The 8,704-nt window shown below is 36.4% G+C and overlaps 1 protein-coding gene across 1 annotated transcript in view; it reads right to left on the reverse strand.

Annotated features, from left to right (window-relative positions):
* map3k5 (mitogen-activated protein kinase kinase kinase 5) overlaps positions 1–8,704 on the reverse strand; it is an 87,336-nt gene that overhangs the window by 61,077 nt on the left and 17,555 nt on the right. The window lies entirely within an intron of this gene.

An 8,704-nucleotide genomic window follows, 5' to 3' on the forward strand; every position in this document is an offset into this window, starting at 1 on the left:
AAGTGAAGAATACATTTTGCTCAGCCTTCTTTGCATAGTTTCTCTTTGACACACTTCTTCTGATTAATTTTATTATTCTGTTTATGGTTGCTCTCCGATTTCTATTGGACTTTTTTACAATCCAATTTAGCACCAAAGCTGTAAGGAAAAAGGATAGAAACCGTAAGAATGCTAAGACACATTTATTTCTTCGGTTAAACTAACTAAAATGCAACAAAAAACAATTTGGCTCATTTTTACCATATCAAACAAAATACGTTTTTTTTTAAAGCAAAACTTTTATTTTTGTGTTTAAAACTTTGAAATAAACACAATACATAAGTGCTCTTCAACAGAATTGCAAAAGTTCAAGAATAGGATGTAAAAAATAAAATAAAATAGAAAACAATGACTATTTCTTGCATAAAATTCAGAGTATATTGCAGTTGGGAACTGTCACTCAGAGGTGCTGCCCCCTTCATCCCATCCTGGAAGGAAAACAGCAGCCAACAGCTCCTCTCCTCAGCTGCAGGACAGAGTGCTGCATGAGCTCATTTAGCCCCGCAGCCATTAGAATACACAACTATATCAGTAGTTTATTAATAGCGTGCTTCATTGCAAATTGGCACGCAACACACTTTAGCTAACTGTAAGCTCAGATACTGTTTCCGTCACTGATTTATCCACAGTTTATTATATATTAATACGACCTTTACAGTTTCTGCATAATACACACTCTCCTACTTTATTTTGAAAGTATTTACTTGTATTTTCTATATCTTGTTCATCTATTTTTATTACCTTATGATTACTTGATCAAAGTTATCTTCCTCAGAGATGAATAAAAATATTTAAAATCTAAAAAAGCCATAGAAAAAACACAGAAAGCTGCTCCTGTTACCTACAAAGCTTTTATTTCCTTTACATTGTAAAATACTGATATTTTTTTTGCATTCTGGTAGAAGTAATTAAAAGCCACAATAGAAGGTAAAAAAAAAAAAAAAAGAGCCACATGTGGCTCTTGAGCGGGATGAACAACTCTTTCAACTGCCTCTGGTTAAACGTATCTCGCTCTAAAGGTGGAAAAGCGCTTTTACTTTGTAGAAATTAAAGTGGCTCACAGATGGTCAAATAAGAACTCGACTAGTTTTGGAAACAAACAACCAAGAATAAGATGAGAGGACTGCTGAAAAGCTTAGATATAAATTTACACATCTGTGTGGATTTTCTTTATTTTATTTTGATTTTTAGCAATATCAATTTGTCTGAGGAAAAATATCTTATATATTTAAGAAAATATGAGAAGAAGAAATACAACCACAGCATTATGGTAAAGATAAAAGGTTCCCATTTTTGATTCTGGCAGGATAAGTTACCTTTTTTGTCCTGACTGACCTTAAAGGCAATGTGTTCGGACCATCCAGGCGACTAAATGAAAAGTACTTTGTGATCTCTCAGACAAAACGGGGAACTCACATCAAAGCTAAAATGAAAAATGTGCGAATGTCGAAAACTGACAAGAAGAAATGCAATCAAATTCAAGTCTGTAAAACTATCATGGCTTCCTTTCTATCATCATCATCATGAATGATCATTGCCTGAGCTTTAAGAACTGCCCAGCTGCAATCAACCCACTGATTTAGGGTTGAAAGATTAAGCAAAAAATTCAAATTGCAATTTTTTTTTCAACCAATTTAGCAACTGCAATTTTTTTTATCTGCACTAACCAAAAGCCTGTTGAAACTTTAGTTCAGATTTCATTATTTTTATGACCTTAAAACTTGCTTGAAAAGAGACCACTGTTGCAGGACTTTAGCATTACAATTGTGTGAAAAACTGTTTACTCCTACTAGCCTGTATGCATCTTTGCGTTAGCTACAACTTTCTCTCTCTTGCTGTGAGTAGGCAAACCCACTTAAAGTGTTTGATCCTGACCTAAAGGTCTGATGTAAGAGCGTCAGAGTCGTCTGTGATGTAAAAGTTGCATTTATAAAAATTGAGATTATATTGCAAAAGCAATTAATTACCCAATCCTAATCTGATTCAGAAAACTCCTTGTAGGGGAAGTGGCGGCCTCATGGTTAGGGCATTGCGCTTGGAATCCTGAGTTTCTGAGTTGAAGCCCAACTCTCAGTAACTGCCACTCTGGCTTCCTGCGCAAGACCCTTAATCCCACATTTCTTCCCGGGAGTCGCACAATGGCAGCCCACTGCTCCCCAACGGGATGGGTTAAATGCAGAGAGTTCATTTCATTGCTCTGTGACAGTGTAATGACAATAAATCTGTAAAAAATAGGAAACACTGAGTTTGGCAAGACTTTTCTTTTGATACTTGAAAATATTGCAACAATTAATACAAGCTGGACCATGGGAGCAGGTTCAATGGTTCAAAGGATGTAATTATTGCCACATTTAAATCGAACCAGCAAAATTCTGGTAAAATGATGGAGAGTTGCCATTCTGATGAGCATGCATGAATCTAAAGCAACAAAACACTGGATCAGTATCAGGGAGTCTGATCAATGTTTAAATGAAAAACAAATGTTTCCTTTCTTTAATTAAAACAATGTCTGTATTAGCTATTAAACACATATAATACCACAGGAAAGGCATCTTAAAGGTCTTTAGTTGCATAAAAAAGTAGAGGCTGGTGGCACCAGCAAGTTTGACAAAATTAAGAAATACAAAACAGGCACAACATTGGTGCTCCTGGAAAGTTGAAGGAGCCAGTTTCTTTATCTGTGCCTCATTCTGTCTACAAACTTTCTCACATTGAGCTGCAGATCTTAGATTTTCAGACGCTGCAGACTTTTCATCTGGTATCTCATAGGTCTTTGATTGCAGTTATGTTTTATCTCACATTCTAGAAATATTTCTTTTAACTACTTTAATTTGTTATATGAGTCATGGCAGTAAAAATAACTACAACCCAAAGCTAACTGTGTATTTTATCATCCATGTCAATTTTCTGTCCATGTTAAATAATCTGCCTCTATTTCCATTTTCATTAGCAGCTAAGTGGGTTGAGGACTGAATTAAAATGACTTTAAAAAGGTCTGCAGTTTAGTGCATTGATTTGGAATATCAAGAGGATTGCTTTTTCTCTGAATGATCAGCCCATATCTCAGAATCAGGATCCCCACTATCTGATTAAACCCAAGTTAGGTAGAACCTTAATCCTCCCTGGAAACATTTGATGATTAACGACTTACTTTTAATTGTAGATGTGTGCTACAAAGTGATCACCATGTCTCAAATCAGAGCTGGAGACGGGGTTACATCAAAATGCTGGATGTTAAATCCGGTCCTTTGCATATCACGCCTTATATTCCCACAAAGCTCGACAATCCTATGTATACACCTGAAAGGTTTGTTTATCTTCTTTTCCAAACTACCTCATGCAAAGGTGTCTCAATACCAACAAACAGCACGGGTTAGCTGTTGAATAAAAAATAAGCTTGCCTCACTTCTCTGCTGGCAGCTAAGCCCATCAATATTTCATCAGGAGTTTCTTTTATCTGGATTTTCACACAGATAAAGGAAAATGCAACCAGGACTAAGAGAGATACTTTAATTAGGAGTATTGTTATGGGAAATGTTTTCTGTCAAGTCAGGGGGAATGAAATTAATGAAAAAAAGCAACGTAACTATTTATACTTGGAGGAGAAAGAAAGGGTGTAATTCAAGGACATTCATCGTTTAAATATAAGATCTATGTGGATTGCAAAATCTATTTTTTGGCAAGTAAAAAACTGTAAGAATTGATAGGTTTGTTTCAAACTCAGTGAAGAATAACATTAAAATTCTTCACTACAAATGTTGCACACGCGGCACATTGATCATCTGCCATCAAGGTTTAAAAATTAAGATTTTTAAATCTAAGACTTTGATGAGATTTCAGTACCCAGAAAAGGCCTGAGTTACTTTGTGTTAAAAAGAGAAATCATTCCACAAGCATTCAGTGTTTGACACCTACAGGCTGAATGCACTTGAAAAGGGGGCCCTCCACAGCATTTTGTCCTATTGTGCAAAGAAAGCAACATTTTGCATTACTTCAATGACCTGTCCGTGAAATCCCCTTTCATCAAATCCAGTATGATGAGTAAAAATCAATTATATGTATCAAAAAAACCCCAATCCCTTTTAATATAAAGTTGGTGTTTAAGCCTACACAATTACCCATACCTGCATCATTTACGCAACTTTGTCCATGATCTCATATTTAAACTGATCAACATCTTGTGTCTCCATAACTGAGCAACAGGATTTGGCAGTGTTGTGCCTGAATGCGTTCATTGAACGAAAGTTCATGAACTCGTTCATATTTTGGGCGAACGTGAACTGAACGTACTGCATTACTGCCTGATGAACGTTCTTGTGAACTTGTTCATTCTGGTGTCAGTGAACGGCACGCTCTCTCAGTTCAACTTTGTTCAATAGGTTGCCAAATTTCTATAGAGCCCTCCAGGCGAAACCCCGGCTAAATCACACCGTAAACAAGCCTTAATAACACCCAATCTGGCAACACCAGCTACCAGTGTCGTAGCCTACAGCCGCGTGCGTCATCAAAACAAAATGCAGCGTGGAATCCACAGCAGCATGGAGGCGACCGTGGAGGTGACAAAGCAGCAGTATGATCACTTAAAACAGTTTTATGACCAGGTGGTCGGTGAGGATGATGGCAACAATCTTACATTTCTCTGCAAACTTTGCCCGCCGGCTTTCAGTAAAAAAATCCACACTTCAGTAACATCCAAAGCAAATCTGAAACGGCATATAGAACTAAAGCACCCGGCTAGCCTCTCAAGGTATGTGCAAGCAGCTAAAAAAACAAAAGACAGTCAGGACAGATCCTCGAGCCAAATTCCAATAACTGGGTACAGTAGCGGCTCCGTTGTCATCTCCCAGCCGCAGGTGAACAACCTGGTGGTGCAGTTTATTGTTGGAGACCTGCAGCCTTTGAGCAAAGTGGAAAGCCCAGCGTTTATAAACTTAATTAAGGGGTTGCAGCCATCCAGACAGGTGCCATCAAGAAAACAAGTACAAACACTGTTAAATTAAAAATTTAAAGAAAAACCTATCTGAACTTAAAAGTGAACTGTCTGAGATCGATGCTGTAGTTGAGCAATATATGAAAAAAAAGAACTATGAAATAGTTCATGTTTTGGAACTGTGAACTTAGTTCAAAATTTTGAATTATGAACTATGAACTGAACTAGTTCATTTTAAAATGTGTGAACTGAACTTTGAACTAGTTCACGTAGAAAGAGAACTTTCCCAACACTGGGATTTGGATTTTAAAATAAAAGTTCCAGCCCAAAGATATATCCTGGTTATTGCAAATGAGGCTTTGATCCCTTTATCCTTTTCTTACTCCAACCACCCACCACTCCTGAACTCCTGCCTCAGCCCCGACTGAGAGGCAATATTCTGCCTTTTTTCCCTGATGACCCAATACTTAGACAAGATTTATACTTAGCAACATATGTATAGTATGCTTATTATCTATGATGCACTGCTGTTCTGTAAACCCTGTGTCTATTTGGGGAAAGGATATAAAGTTTAAAGTGTCATATTGCCAAAGGACAGAGCTCCTGCTGCAGTCATAGCACTGTCTTATTCTTTTCTTTTCCAAATTTATTAATTCTCTTACAATCTAGACTAGACTAAGTTTTTTAATGTTCAATACCGAGATTATCTTTTAATTCTCCAAGCCAAGATTAATAAGATCTACATTGGGGCAGATAACATACCTGTTTAACTTAGCATTAGAATAAATACCTTTATCATTTGTCACTACAACAGTAGTGCAGCAGAATTTGTGTGTAAACTGTGGCAGCATGTGCTATTTGTAAGTGGCGGTGCTGAAGCCTCAAAACCTTTTAAACACATCAAGAAAACAAATATAGAGCAACAGCTTGACTTATCTGAGGATCAGATTTCATACAAGGCAATACCAGATGGGTAGAAATGCAATATTGAATGGGTATTTGCTGGATATGTTTCAATCCCACCTAAAAGGGTTCTCAAACAGATATTTAAGATATAAAATCCAAATTTAATTTATACATATTTTTTTTAGTCTAAGCTAATTCAATTCGATGGTGTTGTAGGTTTCGAGCTCCTGCAATATGGCAAGTGCACAGAAGAGCATTTGCAAACCTATTTAGACAACATGGCAAATACAAAGTAAAAGCCTTATTTGGTAGAATTGGGCCTATGAAGAAGGAAAAGCTGAGAGATATCGATAAGCTCTTATGCAGAAACCAAACACGATAAAGCATTTTAAAGTCAGACACTGCAAAGTTTATGGGAAGTATCTAAAAAGGTCAGTGAAGATCTACTAAATACAGCAGAGAAGTATTAAACAGGCCAGATGGCATGAGATAAAGTTAGCTGTTTAAATATTAACAACCTAATTGCAATTTAATAGGAGAACTGTATGAAACGGTCATTCCGGTCACAGATTAGATCTGATGGGTATGAACCATTTAGACATGAAACTGCAACAGCTGCATAAAAGGGGAGGGAATCCTCAGGAGTCGGCCATAACTCCTTTGTTTCAGACTCAAGGATTTAGCAACAAAGGCAAAAAATAAAACAAATGATTCTGAAGAAATACTGTATAGGCAACAGGTTTTAAATCCCGGTTAAACTTCACTAAACTTGACCAGAAAGTCAGACCAGAAATTTTGGCAGTCTACCAACAACCTAAGCTCTTACCTATCTGCTTAGAGTTTAAATAAAGATGTTGTTTAACCCATTTGCATGGACCAGATCATTGTTTACAGCATTAGGAAACCTACTTTAAGTACTTGCATTTAAAATATCACTTAAAGGAAGTATTATCATGTCTACCGTTGTTTTAAATTGGAGAGCAGAACTTTTAATGTTTTATTTTAATGAAAAGGACCAGTGCCCTGGCTGCAAGTTGGTTTTACGCTAATAAACCCATTTGACAAACATGCTTTCAAATTCTAAACAAATTTGTTTTTTTGATCTTTAGCAGAAAAAAAAAACATATTCAATACTGCTACAAAAACAGTAATTTAAAATTTAACATCTGAATCAGACAATTAAAACTCAAATTTTAGAGGCTTTATTAGTTGTACATTTTAAATTGAATTGTTAAAGAGGGATTTTAAATCTAATCTATTAATCCATTATTTCAAATCCTATCCTAACCTATAAATATATTATTATATAATAATATTTAGAAATGTTGTGGTCAGGGTCAGGGTCTGGTTGCCTCGGAGTTTCTGTTTTCTGGTGATATTAACCAATATCCTGAGCGTATTCTCTTAATATGCTTTATTTAAAGGTCCCTCTCACTAGTGAGGGAGATTGAGTGAGCATCTCACTGTTTCCTTTAGAAGAGGGTGACAGAAAGAGGCCTTTAAAATCAGAATCAGCGGTGATTATTCATATTCTGCTTTTTTTTTCTGAAATCTCATCAAATCTGGGCTTTATCACCTTCTGCAATTCATTATAATGAGGATTGATAAATGACAAATAGAAAACACATGGACCGTTAACATCATTCAATCTGGTGTTTACTGAGGAATTCCAATTTTTTTCTAAAGCGATTAAGTTTGATATTCATTAAAATGATCAATATATACAGTAGTATTAGTTTTGTCATTCTGATTTCAATATGTTGATACAATATTTTTTAGGTTATTGCATTTAAAACACTAGAATGCTGGGCTAACACCTGATATAGATCTTTGCTACAGAGATGCTGAAGCTCACAGAACAAAGTGCAAACATTGGGCTGATATAACAAAGAAGAATGAGGGAAATGGAGGTTAATTGTAATCAATATAATTAACACAGCATTTTTCAGTAATGTCACACAGCTCCTATTAAGAAGGAAACTGAATCTACTTTTTCATTCCTCCTGCTTAATTGGTAGGAATACAGATTCTTACCACCTGTTTTTTTTTTTTTAAATAGCCCAGATGGCCACTCCAGAAAATTGGACAATCGTACTCTTGTGCTTTTAAGCAGAGATAAAGCGTTCAGAGATCCGTCTGGTTTTCTGCCATCAGATGACAGCATGTGCTGCTTTAGCTTTCCAAAGGTTGCTTCAGAATCCTGCCAATGTGTCATGCACCATCAGACCACGTGTCCTTTCTGATCTAGGCTATGTGATCTAACATGTGATATAGACTAAGGGGGTCATCTGTTAGTAAAGCTAATTTTCCAGGCGCTCTTCTGGAGCAGTAAACTTATTTTACTTCCATTTTAACACACACTTAAAACCATATAATTTCTGAGAAGTGTGATTCTTTGCTATGAAGAACGAGATTTACCATTGTATTATTTATCCGAAGAGGAAATAAGTCATACTTCCTTTTCCCTACTTTGCCACCGAGTTTCTCAGTTTCAAAGTCAACAAAATGTAAAACTCCATCTGCTTCCTCTATGGATTTTCAAGCAAGGGTTTTTCTATATGAGGGCAGTTAGGGGCCAGTGCCCCTGTAGAACAGCCCCTGGCCATTGTCACAGCCCCTTGTAATGAAAACAAGCACTGCAAAAAAGCTTAATATTAGTGGGTTACATTTTCTTGAATTAAGTGTATTTTCCCTTGGTTTAAGCAAACGGTAAGACAGTTTACCTATAAAATAAGATGATCTATGTCTTTCTGCATGGAGTTTGCATGTTCTCCCTGAGCTTGCGTGGGTTCTCTCCGGGTACTCTGGCTTCCTCCCACAGTCCAAAAA

Source organism: Cyprinodon variegatus, unplaced genomic scaffold (genome assembly GCF_000732505.1).
Source record: "Cyprinodon variegatus isolate N-32 unplaced genomic scaffold, C_variegatus-1.0 Scaffold64, whole genome shotgun sequence".
Classification (NCBI taxonomy): domain Eukaryota; kingdom Metazoa; phylum Chordata; class Actinopteri; order Cyprinodontiformes; family Cyprinodontidae; genus Cyprinodon; species Cyprinodon variegatus.